The 20,091-nt window shown below is 40.6% G+C and overlaps 2 long non-coding RNA genes across 3 annotated transcripts in view; one reads left to right on the top strand and one right to left on the bottom strand.

The window, feature by feature from the left end:
* LOC139081152 (uncharacterized) overlaps positions 1-20,091 on the bottom strand; it is a 182,884-nt gene that overhangs the window by 89,636 nt on the left and 73,157 nt on the right. The window lies entirely within an intron of this gene.
* LOC139081153 (uncharacterized) lies at positions 2,759-4,889 on the top strand. The gene is made up of 2 exons (XR_011536214.1): positions 2,759-2,898; positions 4,798-4,889. It is a non-coding gene; the product is annotated as an uncharacterized lncRNA (long non-coding RNA).

Below are 20,091 nucleotides of genomic sequence, written 5' to 3'. Positions count from 1 at the left end.
GTAGAATTTCAGAGAATTGGGAAATGGTCAGTTAGGTCACAGATGAATGGGAAGGCAAAAAGTAGAAGAGAATTCATTCCCATTAGGAGACAGCATGTTAGCCCACAAGAGCAGAACTTTGTGAGCTTCCCTGCTGTGCCCCAGGGCCATGCTTCATCCATGCACCACAGCCATTTGCTGAGTGACTGAAGAGACGAGGTGTGGCATGAGCAAGGGGAAGGGGTGAAACAGCATGCAGGCTGGTCTTCATGACAGTGCCATGGGTGTCTTTTCCTTGACAACTGGACTACAGCTTGTGATGGCTTTATCCTTGGGCAAGTGAGGAACTCTTGCGATAGAGGCAGGAGTGCACATGTGGGCAGTTTCAGGACAACTTGTCTTAGGCTGCTCTGGCCTTAAACAAAGGTTCTCAAGCCTCCAAGGACAAAAGAGAGCATGAGTCACCAATGGGACAGAGAACAGTGTCAGCAGGTATAGCTGAGGCATGGATGCAATTATAGTAAAAAGTCTTGCTAAATGCAGGCCTTTGTTATATTTGCTGCATTTTGTCTGTTAATTTACTTGGATCACGGTGCTTTCACCAAGAATAGTGAGATGGAGTGGGACTTCTGGACAGTGTGAGGAGCTCAGTGGACCCTCACCCCAGTTAAAAAAAAAAGACAAAAATATTTAACTGGTGAAAATTATAAAACACAACCATTTAATGTTTCTGGAAGTTGATCTAAGATCATACAGCAAAATGAGAAACATTTATTCAAAAAAATCTAACAAAATTGGTAAGAACAGGGAGAGTCTGTGGCACGACTGCTTTCCTCTCTCCCCCTCCAACCCCCCACTCCCAGCTCCATGTCACAGAAGCTCTTACTCCAGGAAAGCAAGCCGAGAAGATGGGGGCTCCCTTCACCCACAGCTCCCAGTTTTAGGGCTACAGTTTCCTGGGAGGGGCAGGTCACAGGCATCTCTCATCCATCCCCACCACCCACCCACAAGCTCTGTGTTACAGAAGCTCTATTCCATGACAGAGAAGAGCAGAGCTCCCTTCCCCCTCCCAGCCCCACTCATGGGGTGGAGGCTGTACACCAGGCAGGACAACGCTGGGGTCCTAAGAGCAACAACCAGCCCCAGATCCCACTCATAAGGTGGAAGCTTTATGCAGGGAGGGGCAAGCAGAGAAGACAGGGGCTATAGTCCCTTCAGCTCCCACTTGCAGGACAGAGGTGTCACTCTGGGAGAAGCAGGACACCATCCCTGTCTCCAGCCCTGTCTCTAGTGCAGAAGCACAGAGGTTCTACCCAAGGGGAGAGGTAAGATTGGAGGACTGGCAGCTCCACAGCTCTGCTGAGGGGCTGATTTTACTTAAAAGTGTTGAGTATAGGAGACCAGAAAATCCACCCCCAAATACACCTGTTTGGTATATTTGGAATATGTATTTTGAGCTGATTATTTTGAAAAACAGCAGACACAGGAGAAGCTCTGAAAACAGAGTAGAAGTTACCCTTTTGTAAAAGACATTTCCATTTATAAAGCAAATCTCCATTTGTCAGGGTGTCTCCCTCTCTGTACCAGGAAGGGAAGGATGACTCTGAGTCACAACAGACTCTCATCAGTGGAGAAAGCACTGACTTAAATTTCCATGACAAACCTTATCCTTGTTTACCATACTTTTCCTGGCCACCTCCCCATAACTGGCTTCCCCTACGCCTTTCTTTCTTTTGTCTTTAGTTGATGGTATTTAGGCCTGAATTCTAAGCCATCTCTGAGTGACTCATTTTTCCCTGGATACTTCCCATGTATACATGAGGTATACATGGAATAAACTTTTGTTTGTTTTTCTCCTGTTTATCTGTCTTTTGTGATAGGGGCCCCAGCCAAGAACTTAGAAGGATAGAAGGAAAATACTTTCCTCTCCTGAACGAGGAACTCATGTCTTAAGGTGTAGTCAAAAACAGTAATAATCTTACTACTGTAAGACAATTAAGAGAAGGCTAATAGGTTTTTGAAACCAGTACCAAAAGACAAAACAGCAAATCAGCTAGAAGTTTAACAGAGAACCAGGGAAATAGACAGCTCAATTGTACCCTATTAAGATCATACATCTCCCTGGGGATCAGGGAAGCTGTGCATATGTGCCAGGCTGCACCCACTAAAGAGCAACCCCTGTGGGCACATGAGAGCCACTAGTCTCCACTAGAAAATGTGGCAGAATGTAAAGTGTCCCCCATACCACTCACAGATCCATCAACAAAGGCCTCATCCCTTACTGGTGTGGGGGACTGAAATTGGCCACCCCAAGATATGTTTCTTTGGCATGAGGATGATTTGGGGCTGATTACTTTTAAAAACTGCAGACTTGAGAGAAACTCTGAAAAGTATAAGTTACCCTTTGTTAAGAGACATTTACATTTGTAAAGGAAATCTCCATCAGTAAAGATGTCTCCCTCTCTGTACCAGGAAGAAGGGGGATGAGCTTATCTCTAGAAACTCTTATCAATGTGGAAGGCAAGGACTTAAATCTGCATAATAACCTCACTCTTGTTTACTGTGCTTTTCTGGCAATCTCCCATAACTGGCTCCTCCCACCCCCAACATCCTCCTTTGTCTTTAGCTGAGGATGGTATTTAAGGTAAGAGCTTCTGCCATTTTGGTGAGTTACTCAATTTTCCTGAGTCTCTCCCACGTATACATGTTATAAAGCTTGTTTAATTTTCTCCTGTTATTCTGTCTCATGTCAATTTAATTTGTAGTCTGGCCAGAAGGACTTAGAGTGGGTAGAGGAAATGTCTTCCTCTCCTACAGTTTAGCAACTTAAACGGGATAAAATTTCACTGCCTGGACACTGCTCACTCCTGGACTGCTGCAGCCAAGAGATCCTGGACCCCTGACAAGAACCAGCAAAAGGTAAGAATTCTTACCACATCAGTCTCCTGGATCTCTGCCTGCAGGGTCCAATGGAAGTGAGAGTAGTGAGGGGTTTTTTTGCGTTTCTAAATTTAGATTAGCAGGAGAAAATTTTGGTGAGGCTAGCTTCTTGGACTCAGTGACTCTAGGATTTGATTGATTACTCATTGGTTGTAGATCCTTTTCCTCCCAGAGATAGTATTTTTCCTTGTCTCTGTCTTTTTTTGTTGTTTGTCCTAAGGCACAGGCATCCGTATAAGCCTGTTGTCTGGGAATATGCGCATAGGTGGAAGCTGTTGCTAAGGGCATATTGGAAGCCAAAAAGGCTGCAACTTTGGTGGGCATGGGTCGAGCAGTTAAGAGCCATTAGGGCACTCACCACCTCAAGAATTCTCAAGTGAAAGGGTGAGTTAGTCACAGAACAGGGTAGATGACACAGTTCCCCCGCCAACTTCAGGAAAATGTCCGTGCAATGACGAGGTACTCTGTAAAACACACACAAACCCCAACCCCATGGCACCTCCCTCCTAGGTGGTATTCTGGCTCCAAGAGACCCAAGGCTTAGCTAAAGCTGGTAATGTGCATATTAGATGAGCTTCGTTCTTCTGTCTTGTTCTGTGTCTTAAGAGCTTGGCTTTATGACCTTTCCGGTCTCCGCCATCTGGAGGATGCATGTACCAGCACACATCTTGGCAGCCAGTCGAGTAGACTGGGGTTCTGGGACACATTCTCTTTGTCTGGCAGTGTCGGCTCTCAGGGGAGTCTGTCACAAGTGGTCCCAATTGCTTTCATAAGGGGCCTTTGTCGTCTCAACCTTCGTTGCTTGCTGTGCAATGAAGGCCTTTACTTAGACTATTTTTGGGAGTGAACTTTCTGGATCTCTTGTGGGGATGCCTCTTGTGTCCATAGTTAAGCTTGTTGGTATGAGTCACTGTTAAGATCCTGCTCATCAATGTGCCCAGACGATGGATCATTTAAATTGGAAAAACTTCTAAACTGGAGAAAAATTTGTGGGAGCTCCCATCATAATTTTTATTGGTAGCTATGAAAAGGCCAAATTAAAAAGGAAATACACACACAAAAAAAATGACTAGTCTTAAGAGCCTGACTCAGGTTACAATTGAATTGAGAAAATATAAAAGTGTAAGTGTTGATAAGATTATACAGGTTGGAATGGTTGAGCTGATTTTTTTATAAAGAGGTTATATCAACTTTGCCTGAGTATGTTTTAAAATGTCCGACTGAGAACGTTTCCCCTATCCGAAATTATAAGACCAAGACCTATTGATAAAGTCCTAATGAAAACTATAATAAGAGGTATAAGAGTTGATGGAATTCAGATGTAATTTTGTAGAAAATTGATATATTTACAGGTTTTATGTAAAGTGATTGTATCTCTTTTTGCTTGATTGTATTGTGTGGATAGACATTGTCTCACTGGGGAATGTTTCCCCTGCCTGACTGTAAGACATTTAAAGGTGTGATATATTGTCCTGAAAGATTTTAGAACATACAAATATTTGATTCACCTCAAGTTAAAAATTTCCCTGATATAAAGAAGCAATTAGAAAGGTGTAGCTGGAGGGGGTGAGTCAGCCTCTTTCTTCATGTTCAGGCTGTAATCCAGTTCTTTGGGGAATTGGAAGCAACCATCTTTGTCTTGCAAATCCCTGCAAGGCCAGAGGGATGGTTCTAGAGGGCAGTTTAAGGTTCACCTGTCTTTTTGCCAACCCCAGGGCCTACCTTGTTCCTCCCAAAATGCTCCTAGATATAGAGACAAAAGATTGAGACATTAGAAACAGATAAGGCAAATATGCCCCAGAAACTCCATCTTGAAGAAAACCTGGCTGGTTTCTCTGTGCCTTTATGATGTAAATTTTCTGCTCTCATTTTCTCTAGGACCTGAGAGCCATTCTTTTGAAATGCAAATGTTTCTCAGAAACTGGTGAGTTTTGTATTGCACCTAATTCATAACAAAAATTTAACATCTCCGTCTGTGTCTACCTGTGTGTTTATGTGTGTCCATGTGTGATATTTTATCCCTGGACGGTATGGCCAAAATCAAGAGCTCGGTTTAATTGACCGTTAGTAAGTGCTTACGTGTCTCTCAAGTTAAGATGATATGAAATAATCTTCGGTAAATGAAAGCTTGTTTTAGTTTGTTGGTTTGATTAAAATAGACATGTTCTCAGAATTATCAGCATTGGATACAATGCAGACATGCAGCCTGGGTTCACTAGTTTAAAAAAACACCTCATGTTTTCCTCGTTACAAAGTTATCAGCATGATAACTTAAAATGATAGCTGATTTTGTCTGATGTCTCAAAGTCTTTATGGGCAATCTAAATAATTATTGGAAACAGGTAAACTAAACAGATGTGGAAAAGATAAGAGTGTTAGGTGAACTTTTAACAAAAATTATGTTATGACGTGTATCTAAAATAACTTCCAAAATCTCTTTGGTAACTTGAAACTTTGAACTTTTGCTAGGTTAATTTAAATGATAAAACTCACTGAGTATCTAGATCATTTCCAAATAAGATGAGATATTAGACTAATTATTAAATGCAAGTTCATCTACTTTTGGCTTCTTGTTGCAGAGAGGCTAAAAGTGTTTGGGTCTATTAGTAAACACGCCTTGTGATTTATTACTTGAAGTAGCATGTTTCCTAGAAATTATGAAAAGTGTTTAGAATACTGATATAAAAGACAGTTCGTAGTTGCTTACCCTTTTAGTTTTTGTTAGGGTCTGTGAGAGTTAAAATTCTAATTAATATATGTCATTACAGTTACTAAAAATAAGACAAACATCTTTGTATTCAAGGAAAGTAAAATGTATGTTTTCAGTAAAGAAGGTAAAAAAATGGAAGTATTTTCGTTTGTTGGGTTAGGAAAGATAAATTTGTCCTAAAGCACTAAAAGGGAAGAAGAAAAGCATGGGACAAACTCTGAATGTAAAAAGAAAGTTATAGAAAGTTTGTGAAGGAGAAATTCTGAAAGGAGTTTTATGCTGGTCAAGTTAACTAAGATTAAAGTAAATCCAATTAAGTAAATTAGTTTTAATGTTAAAAATAAGCTGGTGCAAAAATTAAAATTTGGTTTTCTCTCAAAGGATAATTTTCTTGAGCTTTTGGCCTGCTCTAAGTCTACCTAAAAGAAAATCTGTTTCACTAAAATAATTTCCTATGTTCAGAAAGACTGAGGTCTCTCTATTAAGATTTTTTGACTGTTTTAACTGTTTCCCCTTGACTGTTTCTGTTGTCACTTTGATTGAATAGAGTGAGCCTTGTTTCGTATTTGACCAAATGTTTTAAAACCTTTTGATACTTTTGACAAGCGCCCCCCTCCAAAAAAAAGTTCAAGTCCTGAATAAAGGCTTTGTTTTGACTTGGAAGAAGGAAGAGAATTTCTCTGAGGATTTTCAGAGGGCCCCTGAGACTTCTCAAAGAGATTTTCTCTTCCTATAAGGAGGAAAATACTACACTAATTAGGCTTATTTGGTATGTTAAATGACATGGGAAGCACTGTAAGATGAGTGGCGATAAACTGATGTATGCATTATGTGGGTGAATGCTGTTGATATAGGTGTTTAAAAATTATATAACATTCCTAACATTCTGATCTGTCCTGGTTGTCAGCCATAATTCTAGTTATTATCTTGAAATGTATGTCACAGAAGTAGCCAGGTTTGTCAGTTGCCCTTTTGAGTCTTTTGTCCTTTGCAGACAATTATTGTTTTACTCTGAATCTTTTGCAAATGTGTTTCATCTTCAGAGAGATTCACGGAAAGGACTCTGACATTTACTCTGGAATGCACATTTCTGATAAACTTTTAGATTATAAAACTGAACTAGTTAAAAAATTACGGAATTCTAATGGAGAAACTGATGACCCCATAAAACTGCTAACAGATGGTTAAGATTCAAAAAATCGATTACACAGGACTGAATGAACTGATGAGGATGATTATAATTTTAGGATTTTTTGTTTAAAATATGGCTGATTTTTTAAATGTTTTGATTTGTTTTAGGATTTAAGGAAAATGTTTCCTCTTATTCTAACTATGACTTATAGCAATTTGGTAAATTATGTTTTTGTAAACAAAATTGAAACATTTATCTTTTTCTCCCTATCCGATCCCTCCAGAATTTGGAAACTTACTGAGTGAGTGAGTATGGTTATTTCATGGCAAAATAGTTATTTGCATAAGTTCAATAAGAATCTATTCTCCTTATAACAGGACACAATTGGAAACATTGGTTATCTTACCAAGGCTTTGACTGGAATGTCACATTTGAGAGAAACAGGTACAGACTCAGATATGACAATACAGCCTTCGAGGAATAAGGTTGACTTTCTGGAATAAAGCCCCTTGGAACTATTGGCCTAATACCTTGTCTACAGAGATTCCAGCAATCTTACCTAGTAAGTAAGGAAGCTCACTTATCTGGCAGATGCCTGGAACCTTGAAATATTTTGGGAAACTCAAGAGAAAAGAGGAATTCATCCAAATATAAGTAGTGCAGGCAAGGCCTGATGACAAATCCTTGGCTTCCTTTCCTGGCCTTGAGAGGCCTTTAAAGTTCAATCTGAGATTCCTTATAAGAAGTTCTAGCAAAGCAGATTTAAAAGCGCCTATATGACCAATGGCTATTCTTGCTGTACTTATGTAAATAATTTGGCCAAGTTTATTGAAACTAAACTTACTTTGCAAACCAGTTAGTCTTAATTTGGCTATCTTTGGTAAAAATGAGGGTGATTTAGAGAGAAAAGTTATGTTTCAATAAAAACTACAGTACACATTCATGGATTTTAGGTTCTAGTTCTGATAACTGTCCTTGAGGGTTTTATTTTCTATCTGTGAACTGGACTGGATCCTGAATTCTTCTAGTCCCCTTAAATATCTGGCTACGAATCTCCAAACTAATGTTTTCAATTGTTTCCCTCATTTTCATTTGGAATCATTGAGAACTGAACCTGCCCTTTTTCCTGAAGCTTTGCAAACTGAAACTGAACAACTTGATATAAACTTAAAAGAGATTCATGTCTGTTGCTTGTGTAAGCTGTAAGCCACTCAGAAAGATACACCCAATGACATCATCACAGAAATCTCAAGCTGCAAAAGATGCTTCAACCCTGACATCTAGAGATCTTGACTGGCTGTTCCCTGGGCTCAGGAACTGGTTTATAATTTGCTCCAACCATTAACCTTGTTTTTTTTTTTTATTTCCATATAAATACTTCTTATTAGATACCTGATTGCTTGCTTCCACAATATAGGCCTAACTTTGGGAGCCACCTGCATCACTGCCTTTTAAAATGAATTTAACTGGACTGATCTATTATCAGGACTAAGAAATATGTTCAGTGAGATGAAACAATCTACCACCCAGCTTCTGGACTATGAAACTTCCTAAAGTTTCAAAGGACTGTGAAACTTAAAAGTTTCAAAGGCAGGACTGTGGGGGATTGGAATTGGCCACCCCAAAGTATATCTCTTTGGCATGAGGATTATTTGGAGCTGGTTACTTTTAAAAACTGCAGACATGAGGGGCTGGCCCCATGGCACAGCGATTAAGTTTGCACGGTCTGCTTTGGCGGCCTGGGGTATGCCAGTTCGGATCCAGGGTGTGGACCTATGCACCACTTTCTAAGCCATGCTGTGGTAGGCATCCCACATATAAAATAGAGGAAGATGGGCACAGGTCTTAGCTCAGGGCTAATCTTCCTCAAAAAAACTTCAGACATGAAAGACACTCTGAAAAGTAGATGTTACCCTTTGTTAAGAGACATTTACATTTGTAAAGGAAATCTCCATCAGTAAAGGTATTTCCATCTCTGTACCAGGAAGAAGGGGGGATGACCTTATCTCTAAAAACTCTCAGCAATGCAGAAGGGAAGGACCTAAATCTGCATGATAACCTTACTCTTGTTTACTGTGCTTTTCTGGTAATCTCCCATAACTGGCTCCCTCAACCCCCAAAATCCTCCTTTGTCTTTAGCTGAGGATGGTGTTTAAGGTGAAAGCTTCCACCATTTTGGTGAGTTACTCAGTTTTCCTGAGTCTCTCCCACGTATACATGTTACAAAGCTTTGTTTAATTTTCTCCTGTTATTCTGTCTCATGTCAATTTAATTTGTAATCTGGCCAGAAGGACTCAGAGTGGGTAGAGGAAATGTCTTCCTCCCCTACACTGGTTTAGGGGAGGAAAGTTTTCCTCAACCCTCTTAGGGTCCCTGTCTGGGTTTGAGAATTAAACTGACAAAGACAGATTAACAGGAGAAAAGCATACACATTTATTTAATGTAAGTTTTATGTGACTTAGGAGCCTTTATAAGGAAATGAAGACCCAAAGAAACAGACCTGAGTATTTTTATGCTAAGTTTGATGAAAAGTCGACAGTTGTGGAGGAACATGAGAGGTCAAGGAGTATGAGGTAAGTATAGTAAACTGAAGGAAACTTAGCAAGGCCGGTTTGTTAGGATTCTTCTTGGTGTCCCCTTGTCCTCAAGATAAGGATGCTCCTTTCCTCAGGTATAGGGAGGGCACCTCTCACATGAGAGTTTTATAACCTGCTTCAGGGGAGAAGGGTGAAGTGAAGGTCAGAGTGACCTTCCTGTTTCTACTATTTTCTCAGTCTTTCAGTTTAAAATATTCAGTATGCCAAGGTGCCATATTTTGGGATAGTGTGTCCTGATCCCCATCACTGGCTAAAGAAGCATAAGCACAACCTCTAAATAATCATGATTGAATATTAAGCTATGCTGACCTAGAATATATTCTAGGAAACTAGGCTTAAAAATAAAAACAAGGAGGAAAAAAATCTGAGCAGTGACATCAGAGACTGCATACTGCAAGGAAAATATACTTCATAGAATTAGTCTAGGCAAGACATTAAACAAATAAACTAACAAAAAAACAGCAACATCAAGAAGCCTCAGAGGGAGTGTGAAGCAAATTAGAATCAAGAGTTGCTACAATATATTATCTAAAATGCCTAGTGTTCAACAGAGAGTTATGAGCCATGCAACAAAACAAGAGAGTGTGATTCTTGTACAGTTAAAAAAAAACAGGCAGCAGAAACCACCTTAAGGGAACCCAGATGTGGGACTTAGAAGACAAAGACCTCAAAGCAGCTATTATAAATATGTTCAAAGAATTAAAGGAAACCATGTGTAAACAATTAAAGGAAAGTTTCATGACAATGATTCATCAAATAAAGAACATAAATAAAGAGATAGAAGTTATGAAAAAAGAACCAAATGGAAATTCTGGAGTTGAAAATTACAACTGAAATGAAAAAGAAAATCACCAGAGGGGCTCAACAGTAGATTTGAGCTGGCAGAAAAAAAGAATTAGTGAACTTGAAGATAGATCATTCAAGATTATACAATCTGAAAAATAGAAAAAATAAAAGAATGAAGAAAAATGAGCAGAGCCTCAGAGACTCATGGGACAAAATAACATGCACCCACATGAAAATAGTGGGAGTACCAGAAGGAGAGGAGAGGGAGAAATGAACAGAAAAACTATTTGAAGAAATAACTACTGAAAATTTCCTAAACATGATGCAAACCATTAATCTACACACCCATAAAGCTCAGCAAACTACAAGTAGGATAAATATGAAGAAATCCACACCAAGGCATGTCATAATAAAAACACTGACAACCAAAGCCAAAGAGAAAATCTTGAAAGCAGAAAAAGAAATATAAGCGTACTCCAGTCTCTTGACACTGCATTGTTTCTCACTGGTCTCAATTCATCCAATCTTGGGTAGCTCTGAAAATGGGGCTCCACACACTAGCTGAAAAATATAAACTTACTCCTGGGTCCTGTTTTGTGGTCCCTTCTGAGAGGGCATCTACTATGGACATGCAAGAGTTTTGATGCAGCCCTTCCCCCTATTGCTGCCCTTTACAGGCTATGTAACTTGAAGACAGTTACTTATTAGCCTCTCTGAGCTCACTTTCCAAATCTCTAAGTGCACCTCATATCCCTACCTTGTTTTACTATTGTAAGAATTAGAAACAATATATGTGCAGTGTTGTGACTGTTGGAGTTACTGCAGAAATGATGATAGCTGATCTTGGAAGAGAGTGGTTATTATGTGCTCAAGTTTGGTGTGGTGCTCCAGGAGATGAATGCCAGCCCTCAGAAGTGCAGAAGTGAGGAGTGCAAACCATTGGTTGAGTGAGCACCATGCATTCATGGCCTCCAAGGGCACAGCAGTGCCTAGCAGCATGCGTTGTGATAATTTCTTCTTAACAATGACCTTCAGCACTGCCTTGCTCTGGCCCAGGCACTGTCACTAGGGCCTCCATTTGTGTAAATAAGTCATCCTCACACCTCTCAATAAACCTGTCTGATAGGTATGATGATGCCTTTTTTACAGGTAAAAATGTCATTGAGGCTCAGAGGCATGAATTAACCTACACAGTGTCACATAACATATAAGAGGCAGAGCTAGACTGTACACTCGGAGCCCTTTACTGGCAAATAAGAGCTCTTGTCCCACACTCTGCTGCCCCTCAGATTCACTCATTTATCCTGTATGTATTGAACACCCGCTGGATGCCAAGTACTGGGGCTGTCAGGACTAGACTCTGCATTCATTTGGACATTTCCATGTAATATTAGCTTTGGCTTTAGCTAAGGTGTTAAGTGTGTTGATTTTTCTCTTGGTTCAGTTTGGGCTGTGCCCCCAGAAATCATTAGCACACAATCTGCTAACGAGCAGAGCTCAGATGGCTCCTTAGTCGTCTGAGACCCACCCCCAAGTTAACCTCTCCAAGATGCCAGAGGCTCCAGTGTTAAGTGGTGGTTTAAGTTCTCAGAGAAGCCTGTCACATGGATTGAACCCAAAGACTGCACCGTGGGGTGGCATTTGGGGCTTCAGAGTGGCTCTGTGCTGCTCCAATGGGTGTGCTCTCCCATTTTAGGTGGGTGCTTTTCATAATTCAACAGAGAAATATATGTGAGATAGATAGGACAACCTTCAGGTGAGGATTGGGTCCTTTTTAGATTCATTCTCATTTGACAGACCTTTACTAGACACAAGCCCTCAAAGAGTTCAGAGTCCTCACATCTTGAACATAGATGCCCAAATACCTCAACTTAAACATTAGGACAGATCATGAAACAATTCAGAGACATCATACCCTAAAAACAGAATTCCAAACACATCAGATTCAAACCTTGGGGCAGATACTTAAAGAGGTCAGAGACCTCATGCCAAGAAGACAGACCCAAATCTACCTGAGACTCAAACCTGAGGACATAGACCCTCAGAGAATTCACAGACCATGCCCTGAACACAGATACCTAAATATCTCTGAGTAAAATATTGGGAAATAGAACATATAGAGTGCAGAGACATCATGGCTTGAAAACCACCCCCTGAATAACTCAGACTTAAACCTTGGAACACAGACTATCAAAGGGTTTAGAAATGTCACACCCAGGGCTGGCCTGGTGGTGCAGTGGTTAAGTGCACACGTTCTGCTTTGGCGGCCCGGGGTTTGCCAGTTCGGATCCCAGGTGCGGACATGGCACCACTTGACAGGCCATGCTGTGGTAGGCGTCCTACATATAAAGTAGAGGAAGATGGGCACGGATGTTACCTCAGGGCCAGTCTTCCTCAGCAAAAAGAGGAGAATTGGCAGCAGATGTTAGCTCAGGGCTAATCTTCCTAAAAAAAAAAAGAGGTAGAATATAAAGATGTTTGAAAAAAAAAAAGAAAGAAATGTCTGAACCCCTGAACCCCAAATACCTCAGACACAATCTTTAGGATACATACCCTCAAAGAGTTCAAAGGCCTCACATCTTGAACACAAATCCCAAAGTCTCAGATTAAAAATTGAAAAAAAGACAATGAAAAAGTTCAAAGACCTCACATTCTGAACTTAGACTCCAAATAATTCAAACAAAACTTAGGACATAGAACGTCTACAAGGTCAGAGAACTCACCCCTTGAAGACGAACACCCAAACACCTCATACTCAAACATTGAAGCACAGACTCCTTAGAGACTTCAGAGATCTCATATCCTGAATACGGACTCACCAAATACCTCAGACTCAACCCTTGGGGAAGAGACCCTCTAAAACTTTAGAGATTTCATACCCTGATCATGGACCCCCAATTGCCTCAAACTCAATCCTTGGGGCATAGAATTCCAATGAAATCAGAGAACTCACACCCTAACCAGAGCACACTAAATACTTAAGACTTAACACTTGGTACATAGACCTCAAAAGTTCAGGGACCTCTCACCTTGAACACATCACAAAAACCTGAGATATAAACCTTCAAAGACAGAACCTCGAAGATTTTCAGGAACCTCACACCTTGACCACAGACCTCTCAGACGCCTCAGACTCAAATCTTGAAGAGCAGACCTTTGAGGAGTTCAGGACTCATACCCTGACCGGAGTAACATGGACAATTAAGTCTCAAATTTTGGTACACAGACTCTCAGAGTTTAGAGACCTCACACCCTGAACACAGACACCAAAATACTGTACCTCAGGCTGAACCTTGGAACAGATCCTGAAAGACTTCAGAGACCTCATACACGGAACACAGACTCCAAATTACCTCAGACATAAACTTGGAAAAACAGATTCTCAAAGATTTCAGAGACCTCATATCTTGAATAAAGACCCTAGAAATACTTCAGATTCAAAACTTGGAACACAAACCCTCAATGAGTTCAGAGACCTAATGCCCTGGACACAGATCCCCAGGTACCTCAAACTCAAACCCTGGAACAAAGATCACCAAAGCATTTAGGAAGCACAAACCCTAAACTCAGACCCCAAATACGTCACACTGAATCTTGAGGATAAACACACTCAAAGAGTTTAGAAACTTTACACACTCAATGAAGAAGCTGAAATATTGTAGACAATAAAAAGTTCGTAGACCTCACACCAAGAACATGGACTTCCAGATACTTCAGACTCAATACTTGGGACACAGACCCTCAAAGAGTTCAGAGGATTCAAATGCTGAATGCAGACCCAAACACCTCAGACTCAAAACTTAGAAAACAGACTCTGAAATACTTCAACAAACTCACATCCTGAACTTGAAGTCCATAATACTTCAGATTCAAACCATGGGACAAAACCTCAAAGAGTTCACTTACCACACACCATGAACTAAGACCCCTAGTTAACTAAGACTCCAACCGTGGGACACACATCCTCAAAGAATTTAGGGACCTCACACCCTGAACACAGACATCTAAATACCTCAGAGTTAAACCTTAGAACATACACCATCAAAGTAGTTTGAAACATTAGACCCTGAAAAAGACCCCCAAATACCTCAGATTCAAACCTTAGGAGAGAGCCTCAAAGAATCCAGAGACTTCACACCCTGACTATAAACCTCCCTGCCACCAGATACCTCAGACTAAAACCTTGCGACATGAAGCCTCATACAGTTCAGGAACTTCACACCTAGAACAGAAATCTCAAATATATCAGATTCAAACCTTGGATGAGAGCCTCCAAGAGTTTGGAAAGCTCCCTCCCTGAAAGCAGACCCCCAAATCCTCAGATCCACACTCAGAAAACAGACCATCTAAAATTTCAGAGACCTCACACCTTAAACAGAGAAGCACAAATACCTCAGCCTCAAACCTTGTAAAACAAACTCTCAAATATTCAGAGACTTCACACCATGAACACAGACACTCAAATACCCGAACACTACGATGGGACAGAGCCTCAAGAGTTTGGAGACAGGAGGCCCTAAACACAAATTTCCAAACACCTCAGACTGATATCTTAAAACACAGACCATCAAAGTTTTCAGAGACCGCACACCCTGAACACAAACCCCACATATCTCAGATTCAAACTTTGGAGCACAGATACTCAGAGAGTTCAAGGATCTCACACTCTGATTTCCAACACCAAATACCTCAGAACCAAATTTGGACAGATGCTCTAAAAGTTCTAAGACTTCAGACCCTAAACCCAGACCTCCCAAATAAATCAGACCTAAACCATGGAGCACCGACTCTGAAGGATCTCAGTGACCACAGACACTGATTACAGAACCTAATTACCTCAGACTCAAACCTTGGAACATAGACCATCAAAGCATTTTAAAACCTCATATAGTGAAAAAGAGTCCAAATACCTCCGAGTCATACCTTGGTATATAGACCCTCAAAGATTTCAGAGACCCCACACCTGAACACATACCAAAAATACGTCACACACAAAATTTGGGATAAAGACCCTATAAAAGTGCGGAGAGCAGCATTATTTACAATAACCAGAAGGCAGAAGCAACTCAAATGTCCATTGAGAATGAACAGAGAAACAAAATGTGATATAGACATACAAGGGAATATTATTCAGCCTTAAAAAGGAAGAAAATCCTGACACACGCTGCAACACGGATGAAGCTTGAGGACAATATGCTAAGTGAAGCCAGTCACAAAAGGACAAATACTGTATGATTTCACTTATATGAGATACTTAGAGTAGTCAAATTTGTAGACAGAAAGTGGAATGGTGACTTGCCAGGGACTGGGGGTAGGGGAAAGTGGGGAGTTAGTGTTCAATGGGTACAGAGTTTCAGTTTGGGAAGATGAAAAAGTTCTGGAGATCTGTTGCACAACAGCGTGAATGTACTTAATGAACTGTACATTTAAAAATAGTTGAGATGGTAAATTTTATATTATGTGTATTTTATCACAATTATAAATATAAGGATTGGGAATATTAACTGGATCTCTGCATTATCTGCTTGATTGTTCACCTTGGACCAACCTGTAGGTCCTCCTAAATACGCTGTCAAATTGCTTACTCACAATTACTCAGAGGCAGCATCCACCCCCTAGAATGAGAGTTAGAAATTGCAAGGAGACTAACATGATTGTTGAGGATCATCTGTGTTATTGTTCCCTTCCTTAAAGAAAAAGAACAAAGAGTAGACAGAGACACAAGAATGAGCATTTGTGGGAAAGAGGGGATTTTAAATTATAGAATCTCTCCAGTTTAACCAGAAGAGTCATGGAGAAATACCATTTCTATCACTTCTTCAATTGAGTTCAAATTCCCTTATTAATCTTGATATATGAATACTCAGAAAGAATTATAATAATTATCATAAGTATAATACTAATTACCATTGGATTTCACACATGTATAGTGCTTTACAATATTCAGAGCACTTTTGTGTTCATTTAATTCTTGCAACTCTAACAAGAAGACAAGACTGAGCCAAACAACTTCTGGCTTAGGATCAGTGCTCATGTGGGCATCTCTGGCTCCGGAAGTCATCAGCTCTGCCTTGTGACCTCCAAAACATTGAACATTGGTAACTGCCTGATCTGTCCTAATCTTCTATCTGCTCCTCTTGCCATTGACAGTACCTAGTTCCCATAATCTATGATCCAGCACAAAGTTTTGCAAAATTTACTTAATAATCTATCTGGAGTCCATCTACTACTCTCAGGCCTTTATCATTTCTCACTTGTAGTACTATAACGTCCTTCCAACTAGTCTCTCTACCTCCAATTTGGCCCCTTGATTTAGTCAGCTTCATGGCAATAAAAAATATGGTTCATTCAAAGTGTCTACATTTAAAGAGTTGAACTAATGGTTCATTCAGAGACATTTTGGCAGAGTTAAAGGAACCAACTGAGGAGGGTGAGACACCCAGGGAACAGCAACAGGGAGAAGCTATTACCATCCCTACATGTGAAGAGGCAAGGGGAAACAGCAATGTGACCAGAACCCAGTGAGAACTAGAGCAGTGGAAGAGGGGCCAGCAGACAGGAGCTGTGGCTGCGAGTAGAGAACCACAGTCATGAAGGATCCACAACCAGGCAGGGAGGGAGTGAGGGGTGGACAGATAAATACCCCCGCAAACTCTCTCTCTAGCCACACTCTGATCTGCTGATGTCCGCTTCTTCCCACCCACCCTTCCCACACATGCATTGTCCAAATTCAAGCAGAAGTTAGAGGATATAGTGGTTTTAAATGTCTTCGAATTCTTTTAATGTTTCTCATGAAGGGGTGGAGTCTAATTCTCCTCCACTTAAATATGGGCTGGCCTTAAGGACTCACCTCTAACAAATAGAATGTGACGGAAGTAATGCTACATAATTTCTCAAACTAGGCCATAAAGCAATACAGCTTCTGCCTGCCTCTCTCTCTTGGGATGCTTGCCCTTGGAACACAGCCATGCTGTGAGGAAGCCCAAGCTACCTAGAGAGCCCACGTATAGGTTGTATTCTGGCAAAAGCCCCTGCAGAAGCCTCAGCTGGCAGCCAGCACAACCACCAGACAAGTGAGTGAGGAAGCCTTCAAGATGACTTCAGCACCAGTCAGCTGTCTGACTAAAACCACATGAGAGACCCCCAACTGACAGCTGCCCAGCTGAGCCCAGTCAACCCCCAGATATGTAAGAAATAATAAAAAATGATTGTGATGCTTTATGTCACTAGGTTTGGGGTGGTTTGTTATGCAATTATAGATAACTGGAACTCTGAGAACCCAGGTGATGCAGTCTGTGAAAGCCTTTTGGGCACAGAGAAAGAGCAGAAAGTGAATCTAGGGGAGTACACAGAAGATAACCAGCACAGCCTTCTTAAATCTGTCCTCTATGGTATGACCAGAATGATTTATCCACCAAGCTAACCTGGAACCTGGTCACTCCAGTAGTTAAAACCCTTCATTGGCTACAAGCAAAAGCCTAAGCCTGGCATACAAGAACTTCCAGGGCCTTGCTTTTCCTGCTCTTCAGTACCATCTCCAGGAACCCCATGCTCCATTTTAATGGTTATACTGGATTTTTGTAGTTCTCCCTATACACCATGCTGTTTCTTTCCTCAAAGACTTTGTTTATGACTTTCCTTCTATTATACCCTTTCCTTTCTTTTTTTTACCTATCAATCTTGAGTGTCACCTCCTTTAGGAGCCTTGGCTGAAAATTCTATCCATATCTTTTTTGTATTTAGACTTTACCCTAATGTAATGAAATCATCTCTTTCTGGGTCTTGGTCTGTTTACCCTACAGGGGAAGCTCCTGAAAGGCTAGGAGGAGTCTTTACTCATGTTTGTATCTCAGTACACGGCACATGCCCACAGAGATTGCCTGAACAGAGGCCTGGGCTTTAATTTGTCTCGAGTCTAGACTAGAGGCATTATGAAGGGCAGAGACCATGTTGGTCTCATTCTCAACTCTAATCCCAATGCCTAACACAAGGACTGGCAAACAGGTGCTCAAAAGTCACCCTTGCATGAATGCATAAAATTGAATTCCAAAAAAAATCCAGCATGGAAATAACTCTGCACTTAATTTCTCAGTAAATACTGTTTGTCTGGAACTTGAAATATGTTTTGAACCATTGTTATCAACTCAAAAAAGCAAGAGAAATGGGTGGAAATTGTTCTTTCTACACTCTTTAGTATCTCAGGTTTGGGAAGGCTCAGTAAGCAAAGGCATCAAAAATAACAGCTTAAAAAATACCAGAATTTACTTCAATAAAATGAGCTGGCCAATGTAAACGACCTAATGCCCTCAGTAGCATAATACAGAGATATGACAATAAGCTTTTATAATAAAAAGATTTTTTTCAAGGGAAAGGAAGAAGCTGAGGTGGGAGGTAACATAGACTCTTAAAATCCATTCTGTTAAAGAAAAAATTATTCTAACACTCGTTAAAATGGTAAAGAAGACTTTATTCAGGACTATTGCAATAGGTTTGTCAGTGAGTTGAACTTAAATAGCCAGTTATTTCCCCAGCAAAAAATGAGTTTATTTGAGATCAGCAAAAAATTGCAATTCAGAGTCTACAACCACAGCGAGCCATGTGCAAGTCCCCCAGCAGCAAAGGGAGGAGAAACTCTTTTCTAGAGGGGAAGAGGAAGTTGGGAGGGCTATTGTAAACAAAGAGTTCCAGATGTAGTGGCTTTTCATTGGCCGAGTTGTGACAGTCTCTCGTTGGCTGAGTTCCTTGCCAGTCAAAAAGGAAGTCTTTCTTCTTCCTGTTGGGCTCTGCTATCCATGTAGGACGTGAGAGCTCCCCCTTTTGGCCTCCTGACTCCAATTTAATGAAGTTTCTGTTTATTAATTTGACAGAGGAAAAACTTTCCCTCTGTCCTTCTAGTTTCAGTGCTTGGAGCCTGCAAATTAAACTTACAAAATACAGTGAACAGTAGCAGAATATGCCATCCCAAAATATACACTTTGGCACAAGAATTATTTTGAGCTGAAAGCAATTAAGAAGAAGCAGATCAAGAAAAGCTCTCTGCTCTCCCTCTATTTGCCTAAAAGTAGGACAAAAATTTGTAAAGGGATCCCCCGTCCCCTCTATAACAGGAAGGACAGAAGTTAATCACCAGAGACAACTCTAGACTCTTGTCAGCCCAGAGAGGGCACCAGAGGAATCTACATAACAAACGTTACTAACCAGCCCTTGTCTTCCATTTGTTTCCCCCATATATTTACCTTTCCACAATTTTCCACCCTTAGAAACTCAAAGTTCTTTTCCTTTCCTTTGTCACTTCTCTAAAAATGTATTGTTCTTTTGTTAAGATGCTATATAAGCCCAATTTCTAACTACCCCTTTGAGTTACTCATCACTGAATATTCTCATGTGTATGCACAATGCACACATTAATAAGCTTCTGTTTGGTTTTCTCTTGTTAATCTGTCTTTTGTCAGTCCAATTAGCAGGACTCCAGCCAATGACCCTAGGATGGGTAGAGGAAACAGATTTTTTTCCTCTCCCACAACTGATTAGCAAGAGAAAAAACAGATTTTTATTTCTGTATGTACATACAGGAGTTCACAGAAAAGTGTGACTCAAGGAGGCATTTAGAATTTGTGGCTTAAATACCATCTTAATAGGGGAAGGGGTAAGGGGAAAAGGTAGTTACAGGAAAACAAATGACTTTTTGGGAAGATAAATGGGCCATTAGGAGAATAGATGGGAGATATGGTAGCTTTGCAGACAATGCCTGTTTAGGCATGGTGTGGAACCTCTCATCTCCAGTGATAAGGGTTAATCTTCCCTGGTTGTTCCCAGGAAGAGGGACAGTTGAGTTCTTTTGGGAGGTTCTGCTTTTAGGCAGATAAGAGATTTCAGGAACTCAAATGCTTTCTTCTTGAAATGATTTTTACGCCACAGTAACTTATTCTGGACCCCTTCAAGTGTCG

This window comes from Equus przewalskii, chromosome X, assembly GCF_037783145.1.
Source record: "Equus przewalskii isolate Varuska chromosome X, EquPr2, whole genome shotgun sequence".
NCBI lineage: Eukaryota > Metazoa > Chordata > Mammalia > Perissodactyla > Equidae > Equus > Equus przewalskii.
Note: the sequence above shows the minus strand (reverse complement) of the source record. Positions and strands in the feature narration are given on the sequence as shown.